Source organism: Nelumbo nucifera, chromosome 1 (assembly GCF_055504915.1).
Source record: "Nelumbo nucifera cultivar China Antique chromosome 1, China Antique-T2T, whole genome shotgun sequence".
NCBI classification, from domain to species: domain Eukaryota; kingdom Viridiplantae; phylum Streptophyta; class Magnoliopsida; order Proteales; family Nelumbonaceae; genus Nelumbo; species Nelumbo nucifera.
Genome location: NC_142649.1, coordinates 71,259,245 through 71,270,725, shown reverse-complemented (window position 1 = coordinate 71,270,725; position 11,481 = coordinate 71,259,245). Strand labels below are relative to the sequence as shown.

Below are 11,481 nucleotides of genomic sequence, written 5' to 3'. Positions count from 1 at the left end.
ATTAAATTATAAAGAATGTTTTAAATATATTTTGATATATATATATAATATTTAATATAAATATATAATCGGGGTCGGGGCGAGGTAGGGACCTCAATCCCCATCCCCGACCTCGACCCTAATCAGAGATTCTTATTAATCCCCATCCCTGTCCCCACCCCACCAAAACAATCCCCATCCCCAACCCGAGTCAGGTCCCCGTCAGGATGGGGAAATTTTCCATCCCTAGATACAGTGTTCATGGTACTGTTCTAATAGATTGATCAATCGATCTCTATTTAGATAATTTCTTATACAGTTCTCTACAACTCCTCAATGTGAAGGAAATTCTAAAAGTAAAGTTGACTTCTTTCAAGTTTCTTTAATATGTTTAATTTTACCATATGTTTTACTAGAAATAAGGTAGCTGATTTAATATAAAATAAAAAGCTCATATTATGCCCACCATTTCATAATTCATTGCTCTAAATTGGAGATTCGATTTATTTTTAACCTCTACTATGAAGCTAAATGATGATGCTTAATTACCTTTTTTATGCATGGTGAATTACTTTACTCATTGCTATAGCCATTCTCTAATATATAATTTTCTTTCAGTAAATGATCATTTTTATGTCTTTACTTTTTACTTAAAAACTAATTAATGGCCTTTATTTGCAAAATGTTGCCTCCACATGCTTGAATTATAGGAATTCATACTATATAAATGAAGTCTAACCTCCTTAGAAAATATTTTTCTTGTGTAAAAAGGTTCTTGCTTGCTTCTTAGTACTTTTTTTTCTATTAAATTATGCTTGGTTTTAATAGAAAGTAAGAATAGAAAATGGCTAATATGGCCACATGTTACGATTTAAAAAAATGATTGGAACAAATTGGTATATTAGTTGATTTGTGTTGTTTTTTTTTCAGAAAATGGAACAACTTCCTAGTAGAATAAATAATGAAGAGTGTAATGAGAAGAACACTCAACTTGATGAAGATATAGAGAACAATCAACTCCATGAGGGTTTAGAAATTGTATGTAGTGCTACACGTAAGCTTGATTTTGATATGAAAGGAATTTGCACTAGCCCCTCAAATGCAAATTTCTCACAATCAAGCAATGAGACTGATGTAAACCAAAACTTTATGGTCCCAAAAGTTGGTATGATATCTGAAACTTCGGAAGATGCTTACCATTTGTATAATGGGTTTGCTAGAAATGAAGGTTTTAGTGTGCGGATATCGCAGGGGTACAAGCTAAAATCTGGTATTTGGAAGAGTAAAACATTTTGTTGCTCTCATGAAGGCTTTTGTGGTAATGATAAAAGGCGAATTGATGCAAAATTTCGTCATGACATAACAAGAATGGGTTGTGGAGCAATGGTTAAGCTCGTGATGCAAGAAAATGGAAAGTATTGTTTGACTGAATTTGAAAAACGTCATAATCATCAACTTGTTACTCCAAGCAAATCATATATGCTTAGGTCACAAAGGAAAATAACAATAGCTCAAGCTACTCAAGCCGATCTTGCTAGTGGTTCTGGTATACGTACTAAAACATTAGAGTTTATGGGTAGACAAGCTGGTGGAATTCAAAATCTTGGTATCACTAATGTTGATTATAACAATTATTTGTATGCTAAAAGGAAGAAGGACATGGAAAATGGAGGTCAGGAGCTATACTAAGGTATTTTGATAAATTGCATTATGAGAATATATCATCCTTTCACTTTGTGCAACTTGATGAACATAATCAAATTACAAACATCTTTTGGGCTGATGAAAAGATGTTAGTTGATTATAGTTATTTTTGAGATGTCATTTGTTTTGATACCACTTATCGAACAAATGAGGACAAACGACCGTTTGCTCATTTTGTGGGAGTTAACCATCACAAGCAAACCATCTTTTTTTTTAGCCACGTTGATGTATGACCAAAGCACCCAATCTTTTAAGTGGGTGTTCCAATCTTTTTTAAGGGCAATGTCCGGGAAGCAACCAAAAACAATTCTTACAGATTAAGATACAGCAATGGCAAATGCAATAAAGCAAGTATTTTAGAAACATGTCATCATTTATGTATATGGCACATATATCAAAATGCAGCCAAAGATTTGAGTAATGTATTTGTTGCTTCCTCATCCTTTGATAGAGACTTTAGTAATTGCATATATGACCATGAAGATGAAGATGAGTTTCTTACTGTATGGAATGAGATTCTAGAAAAATACAAATTGAAAGATAACACTTGGCTTCAAGGATTATTTCAAATAAAGGAGAAATGGGACGAAATGAATTTTGTGCTGATATGAAAAACACACAAAGGAGTGAAAGCATGAATAGTATGTTGAGAAGGTATTTGAAATCATCTCTTGATTTAGTTGAATTTTTAAGCATTTTGAGAGAGCTATAGCAGATCGACATCTAAAAAAAAGTTTTTGTTTGAAATCATCTCTTGATTTAGTAATTTTTAAGCATTTTTAAGCAATTGCAAGAAGTTTTTGTTTGTAGGATTTTTGTGCACGTATGCACTTTGTGTTTTTATAGAAAGGTTATTAAAACAAGTTCCATCATGATATATTTTGAAAAGATGGATACGAGATGCAAAGGATGGAGCTACTTTTGATTATTGTGAACATCCAATTAAAGTTGATCCTAATGTTGGATTTTCCACAATGCTTACAGAGCTAATGAAAGTATCTAAAGAAATATCAACATGTGCTGCAAAAGATAGAAGGGCATTCTCATATTTATTAGATGCATTTGATAATGCTCGCAAAGGAGTGGAAGATATATTGAAGAAAAGGGTCTTCAATTATGAATCTTTTAATGTGAATGAAATGGAAATAAATAGGGAGACAATGAAGGAAAATGATGGAGAACCATTAAAGTATGGTAACATAGAAGTGAAAGGATTAGCGAATAAAGCATCAAGTGTTTTTGGGACAAACAATGATGTGCGAAAAAAAAAATTGTTTGGAAAAACGAAAGAAAAGAAAACGACAATCTTAACATGATGTATGCTATTTCTTTTTTTGAATCTTAAGCTAATTCATATTATTTACTTGGTTCATGTTATTACTTGTTAGGAATCACATAAAGGTGCCAAGGAAAAAAAGGTTGCTGGGAAAGATAAGAGAAGCAAAAAGTCTCAAGATGATGTTGTACGATACTTCTTTTATTATTTTGATGCTTTTAACTAATTTTTAAGCTCATACATATTATTTACTTGATTTATTTTATTGTTGTTTAGGAATCAATTGAAGGTGCCAAGGAAAAAGAGGTTGTTAGAAAAGATAAAATAATCAAAAAAGCATCTTTAAGGATAATCTTTCTTAGTTTTAAGTAATTTGATGATAACTCCTTTGTATTTTTGTGATGTTTAAATAGATCTCATATGATGATACTACTACTGTGGCTATTAATCCTACTGTACAACACATGCTCAATCTGAATCACTTGGCTTATATGTACCAACCACAATTATTGAGTGTCAATTTTCACCAAATGAATTTGCATACAAGTTGGTCACAGGTAATTAATTAATTGATTGATTATTTTTCTTATTTTTTTAATATTTATTTCTAACATCACTTACATTCTTTTAAGCTTCATTAGCTCTAAAAATTTTACAAAGAGAGTTTGTAAGTGTAAATACATAGTTGGGTCAGGTTAGTATATTAAAATTCATAGTACATGTGCACTTGAAAATAGCACTAACAAATATATTTTATATTTCTTGATTGTACAAGAATTCTCAAATGTTAACATCTATACAAAGAATTTAACTACAACTAATGTTGGCCAACATGAGAAATCACCTTCCTCGTAAAATTCATGAAACATGTAAATAAATTTACTATTTTTTTATGTGAATGCCAATTACTAATAAATTTGATGTCCAAACCTTGTTGTATTTTCAAGTAGATGTAAAGAGAATTTGTTAAGACTATTGAAGAAACATCAAATTTTCAAAATCCCCAAGGCCGCTATAGATAATTAATATATTTATTATTCTGCTTGTTTTCACTGTAGACTCCTGGTGGTTGGTCAGTCTCCAAAGGTTCGGAGATGGTAGTGAGAGAGAGAGGACGTGGGGAAGATAGGAGAAGAGAGGGGAGAAGGAGGTTTCTCTCTGTGAGAAACCCTAGGTCCAAGTTCTATATTCTGTTGTTCCCTAGGGAAAAATTGTTGTCCCCCTTTTATAGAGAGAAAGTTAAGGTTATCCAAGAATAAACTATTTCCTATTAGGAAAGATGATCTTTTCTATTAGGAAAGGAGATCTTTCCTTTTGTTTTACTATTAGGGGATCATTAGAGAATCCTGTCCCTTTTGGATTCTCTCCGTATGTGACCCTATTGTGCTGACGTGGTGTGAGTGACATCATCATTTCGCGTACGTTCCCGCATGCGTAATTAAAAGACACGCATGTATATGGCATTTATTCCCGATCTACCGTGATTCCGTGATACTTGTAATGGTGTCGGGTTTATCGCAACTCTGCGCATGTTTTAGCTTTATCGCAAATTTGCGCTAGCCAAAGTTCATTATGACCTATCCCGGGTATGAGTTCATCGCAATCGCAGATCTGTGATGAGCTTACCGCAGACGTGTGATGGGTTACGGATTCATCGTAGGCATCCACATAACGATGGTTTGACACTCTCTATACCATGATGGTCTTAGTGACCACCATGTACCTACACTGCTTTTCAGGATCTCACCACTTAAAGAGCAACCATGGGGCCTATATGTTATGTTTTGGTACTAGCCAAGCCTAAAAGGAGAATTGTGCCAAGAGAAAGAAGAAAAATTAAAGACTTATAAGCAAGTTGTAGGAGATGTGTTTGAACTTCCATCATCTCTTTTCCAAAGAGATAAAAAAAAATGATGATTCAATTGTGTACTTGAAGTTTCTTCTTCTTCTTCTTCTTCTTCTTCTTCTTCTTCTTCTCTCTCTCTCTCTCTCTCTTTCTCTCTCTCTTGGGGGGATAATGGATAGAGCCTTTGGAGTTAGAAAAATTTACATCATATCTTTAACTTTACAATTATTATGTAAATTAAAGATACCAAGAAGCAAAAGCTAATTGGTAGTTTGTTCCTTTGAATGTGTCCGAAAATTGAACTTAGAATGAAATGGCATCATAATTGGATGTACATGGTTATCTATGACTTGGATCCCTCTCCCTCTGTGGCTTGACACGAAGGTAAATATTCCTTTGCATCTATGTAAACATCAATAGATAAAATCATACAAATAAAAATCTATAGATGAATATTCATTACCATCAATGTTTAATTATGATAAAAATAACAATCTATAGATGAATATTCCTTCCCTTCCCCTCAGGAATAAAATCCCATTCCAACTCCTATTTAAACCAAATAGACTATGGAAATAGATTATTATGATTCCAAAAAAATTTTGATTCCAATTCCAATTCTGATTGTGAACTAAACGAACCCTAAATTTGATCAATGTGTATGGCTAATGCTTATAACAGACCATGCATGTGTTGTTTAAGGCTTGGTAGGGCTAGCGACTATCTATGTTTGAACAAAATAATCTCAGTTGAGAGAATTCTTTTTTTTTTTTTTGATTCATAGTTGAGGGAATTCTTCAAACCTTTAATACCAAAATAGCAATGAACTGCCTTAAACTAGGGGTGTTCACGGGTTGGGTTGGGTCGGTTTCTTGGGATTTTCCCAACCGACCCGACCTGGTCGGGTTAGCTAAGGTGGGAACCGAAACCGACCACTGACAGGCCAAACCGACCTGGTCGGTTTGAGTTGGGTTGGGTCAGTTTGGGTTGGTTTTGGTTTTGCTCATGTACAAAGCCAAATAAAATCTGAATTAGTTGATAATTTGATATTCAAGAGTCCAAGATAAATCTAAATTTAATTCAGGTAAAGAATAAAATCAATAAATTCTTCATGTAAAAACAAGTGTCAATAATGGGCCTTCTAGAGTAAAAAACTAGGTAAATCTAGGTAGGTAAATCAATAAAATAAAAATTTAGAAACCTTCTAAATTCTAATCTAGGTAAAAAACTAAAAAAGGACACCTAATTGAATTCTAATTGTAATTGCCTAATGGGCCTTCTAGAGTTCTAGTTCTAGTAAAGTCTAAAAGTAGAAGACTAGTAAGAATTAGGAAACTACTCAAACTAGGAAGTAGGAACTACCAAACTAGTAGAATACTAGTTCGGTTCGGGTCGGGTTGGTTTCGGTTTTCATGCAAGAAAACCGAAACCGACTCGAGATTTTGGTTTATGTATATGTGCCCAACCCGAAACCGACCGGTACGGATGAAAACCCGGCCGACTCGGGTTGGGTCGGTTCGGGTTGGTCGGTTTGGTCGGGTTGGGCATTCTTATGAACAGCCCTACCTTAAACTATGCATCAAAACAATTCCTTAAATCACATCAAACCAAATGGTATAAAGAGGGTTTGAACCTAATTATAAGCAAAATCCTGTGATGGCAAACAATAAAGCAACCCAATTATCAGCAAAGTCTTGAACATCAGCCATTAACATTTGAAACGAACTCAAAAAAAAATCACAAAAGAATTAAAACCTAGAAGCAAAAACAACAAATGATCGATCTAAAAGGAAAAAAAATATTAGATCTTTAGCCCAAAAATAAAATAGTTCAGAGAAACAAACAATCATTCAAAGTTTCAAGGCCTAATCTAAAATAAAATTGATATTAGATTTTTCTTGCTTCTTACGAAGTTAGGGTGACTCACAATCTGAAGACTCCAATTAAAACACCAAATGCATTGAGAGATGAACAGGTGCATCAAGTCTATCCTGCAAGAATTTTAGTAAACTATAAATTTTTGGAGACTGACTGAACCAAGGCTTTTAAAACCGACCCGATGACCGAACGCTCGGCCTGTTCTGACAAGAAAATAAAAAACAGTCAAAATCGTCCGAACGGTTAATCGTCCGGTTAAGCGTTTCGTTGATCATAATCAACGGTTTTGGGGGGAAATCCGGTTTTGGGGGAAATAGAACTGGTCACCTGACTAGTTCCTGGTTTTTCCGGTCTGACTATCCGGTCCGGTTTGGTTTTGAAAACAATGGATTGAACAACCCAAAAAATCAATTTGAATCCATAGAAATTATTATGAACTTTTTTTTTTTAAATATCATGACTATTTGAGAAGACAAAAAGTAAGACTTGAGTTGTATTAAAGCAACTTGTAATAAGTTTGAATCTCTCCTGTGAAGATAGCAATGGACGTTTTATCTCCTAAAAAACTTATTAATGGCGTTCTAAACCATTAAACAATTTATTGAGAAAAAAAGTAAAAAAGGTCTAATTGCAGAAGTTTATAGGGTGTGATGGAGAGGAGGTGAGAGAGAGAGAGGAGGGGAAGAACGTGGATTGCGTTAGCACCTTAGCGGGAAGAGTTTTTCAGGATTAAAACTCTTATTTTTGGTCATATCATAAAAATATAATAACTATTGTCGTGACTGTTAACCTCGTTAGTTTATTAGAAGTGTGGGGTTACATGTCTTGTGGAGAGCATTCTCTAACAACCAAGGCTGTTGGGGACACTGGACAACTGAGTCCCACTGCTGTTTAAAAGAAGCCGTTAAATTTTTAAAGCTGATAAGTGATAATTCTATTCTCCCCAACCCCCAACCAGACCTGTTTTTTTTATTAAAAAGCAACACCGAAATAAACAATAGACTTAAAACACATAAATTAAGACCTAACCAAGTCTTGGTTAGCTAAAAGTTGGATCCATTCAGAAAGATCCTCTAAGAAGGACCTAGACTCCGTCAGCCCTCTTTTAGCTAACTTATGGGCTACCATATTTCCACACCTACCAACATGCACAAAGTGAGTAGAAAGTCCAACGATACACATGAGAATGTCCATGCACAAAAAAACTTGCGTCCAAAGCTAGGTCAACCTTCTTGGCATTCAAAGCTTGGACTAAGGATAAGCTGTCTAATTCTACAGAAAGTCCTTGTCCTTGTATCTATTCAGCACTTCCAAGCTCCTTAAAATGGTTAGAGATTCTGCTTGTACTGGAGATGCCGCAGAAGACTTTCCAAAAGCAGCTGCTAGCACAGTCCTAGTTGAATCCCTCAAGACAACCCCAAAATATGAGCATCCTGAGCACAAAAAGCTACCATCAACATTCATTTTTGAAAATTCTGGCCTTGGCGCTTTCCAAAAAACAATTGCCCTTGCTTCATTGACGCATTGCTGATGAAAAGAACCTTGCAATCTAGCTTGGGAAATCCTCTATCTCTCTCTCCACTTGCTATATAAAACAGAAAGATTGGAGCTAGGATTTGGGTCAATATTTTCAAAAACCTTCAAATTCCTACTTTTCCAAATAATCCACATAGTCAAGAAAGAGAAAGCAATCATATCATTTTTAACACTTTTATCAGCTGAGCACCTAGTAAACAAAAAATAAAGCCATTGTTTAAAGGAGCTCAAGTTACTCCCATTCAGAATTCTAACTCCCAGGTGACTACCAAATCACACAGCTTTAGCATGAGAAGATTCAAATAAGCAATGCATAATTGTTTTTGAGCTGATGGAACAAACAGGACAGGTAGCATCAGATGCCAATTTTCTTTTAACTAAATTCTCCTTAACCGCAATCGCATTTACATAGCATTTCTAGATGAAGTTTTTAATTTTTGGATCTATTTTAGCTTTCCATAACTCTGGCCACTGACTTTTCTTTAGCTCTTCAACATTGCCACTTTCTTCCCTTGATGGATTCCTCCTACTTTTCAAGGCTTTTAGGACAAAATAGTCAAATTTAACTATATAATGTCCATTTGGATTGAGAGTCCATCTGAGTTTATCATCCCACTGACCTTCTAACAAGTTTATACTAAGAATACTTTTTGCAAATGGGTCACAGAAATTGGCCCAAATTAGTCTCTCATTCCAGCGTCTCTCATTTCCAACCAATAAATCATTCACCCATAATAAATTAGGATTGTTTGGTCTAGGGCCTGTAATTTTAAAAGACTCAATATTTTATAGCCAAGGATCGTCCCAAACCCTGACCTTTGCACTGGAGCTTATTGCCCAGCAAGCTCCTTTTTAGATGACCTCTCTAGCTGTTAGGAGACTCTGCCACCCCCATGACCCATGCTTGGAAAAATTATCATTTAAGAATTTTTTCCTTTTAATGTATCTGGCTCTGATCACCTTAACCCACAGGTTGTCCTCTTTTCCTTGCAAATTCTTCAAACTTGCTTCGCTAGAAGAGCCAAATTGAAGACGTAGGGGTCCCTAAAGCCCAAACCACCCGCTAATTTATTCCTACTCAGTCTCTCCCAACAAACCCAATGGGTTTTCCTAGAGCCATGGGATCCCCCCACCAAAATTTTGTTTGGATGCTTTTCAACTCCTTACAAACACCTTTGGGAAGTAAAAAACAAGACATGGTGTAATGTGGAATAGCACTAGCTATAGCCTTAATCAAAACTTCCTTCCATGCCTGAGAGAGCACAGATTCATGCCACTTGGATAGAAGTTTCCCCACTTTTTCAATTAAGAAATTAAATAGGGCCCCTTTTGGACTTCTCCACTTGAGTAGGTAGCCCCAAGTAAATAGAGGGAGTATGCACCCTCCTCATTTTCAGAAATTTGGCCAAGATTCTTTGAATTTTGGGGTGCAAATTCCTACTGAAAAAAAATTTCAGACTTTGAGAATTTTACCTGTTGACCAGAGCTTTCTTCATACACCTTGATAGTGTCCAAGAGAGCCTTCCCTTCTCCTAGGTCTGCCTTAGTGAATATGTAACTATCATATGCAAAAAACAAATGAGAGACAGTTGGGCAATTCTTGGTGATGGAAATACCTGAAATTTTCTTTTGGTGCACTAGTTCTATTAGATTAGCAAAAAGGACTTCTGAACAAAACAAAAAAAGGTAAGGGGAGACCTTTGCTATGATCTTATACACTGTGTTGCACAAACTAATAGGTCTGAACTGAGAAGGGTTTTCAAAAATCTTTACTTTTGATATTAGTACAATATGGGTTTCATTAAACTCTCTTAAAATTTTGCCCGTAGCAAAAAAAAAAAAAAATTAACTGCCTTCACAATATCTCTCCTACAATTCCCCAGTACTTTTGGAAGAACAGGTTTGGAAGTCCATATGGGCCTAGTGCTTTCCTTGGGGCCATTTGGTATAAAGCATTCTTTATCTCATCATCAGTTATGCCTGATTCTAGCAGTTCTTTATCCATCTCATTCATTTTGGGCATCACGCAGTTCAGTAAACTATCATTGATTCTTAGGTGTGAGGTCTTGAAGATTTGTTGGAAATGGTTCTCAAGTTCCTGCACAACCCCCTCTTCTAAAGATTCCACATCTCCATTCGCTTTCCTGATAAAAATGATTCTATTTTTGCAGCCCCTTCCCTTTGCAATTGAATGAAAAAACCTTGTATTTTTGTCTCCACAACTCAGCCAATTCACTCTTGATTTTTGTTGCCACATAATTTCTTCTCTCTTAAGCCAGACAACTAGCTCAACTTACATGGTTTTTACTTTGGCAGCATTGAAATTTTGGCCTCACCTTTTAATTTCACTATCCAGTTGGGTCTTCAATTCCATAATTCTTTGTTGGACATTTCCAAATTTGTCATTATTTCATATTTTTAGGCTTTCCTTCAACTTTCTGCATTTGTTGCCTAGATTAAGCTGACTGGGATCAGATCTCACACAATTCCAAGAGCTTTCTAAGATATTGGGGAAAATCCTCATGGTTTGTCCACATTTATTCGAACCTAAACAGTTTCCTTCTCCCACTTCTTCAAACATTAGTATCCAATAGAACTGGAAAGTGGTCAGACCTCAAGGAGACAAGGACCCTGGCTAGATAATTGTTGAAGGTGGTAAACCAATGGTCATTGCAAACAACCCTGTCCAATCTTGCTCTAATTAAGCCATTTTGTTCTCTCCTATTTGACCAAGTAAAGAAAGGTCCTTCACTACAACTCTCTTTCAAACTACACTCCTCTAGGAATGATCTGTATTTTTGTAAAGAACATTCACTCAATATATTTCCCCCTTTTTTCTTAGAATTGTGCGGTATGAAGTTCAGATCCCCCAAACAAGCCCAAGGGCCCCTAACTAGGTCAGCCACCCTCTTCCATTTCTACAGAAAAAGCATTCTATTTGCTTTTTTTTGGCTCCCCATAAATGAAAGAACAGTGCCACAAACCTCTTTGATTATCTGAAAAACAGACATGGATTAAGTTTTTATCCACATAGCATATCCTTGCACCAATGTTTTTTTTCCAAAAAAAAAAAGTCCTAACCCACCACTCAAACGAATTGAATCAATACCCCAACAATTCCAGTCATTAAAACACTTTAGTTTTTTCTTACAGTTCAAAAGAGAAGTTTTTATTTCCATAAGGAAAACACAGTCCACTTCTAGCTTAGTCTGAGTCTCTCTCACAACTCGAATTGTCAAGGTTGACCCCAGACCCTAACAAT

At 35.4% G+C, this 11,481-nt stretch overlaps 1 pseudogene; it reads left to right on the top strand.

The window, feature by feature from the left end:
* Window positions 1–912: 912 nt before the first annotated feature.
* LOC148803408 (protein FAR1-RELATED SEQUENCE 5-like) lies at window positions 913–3,331 on the top strand (annotated as a pseudogene).
* Window positions 3,332–11,481: the final 8,150 nt, after the last annotated feature.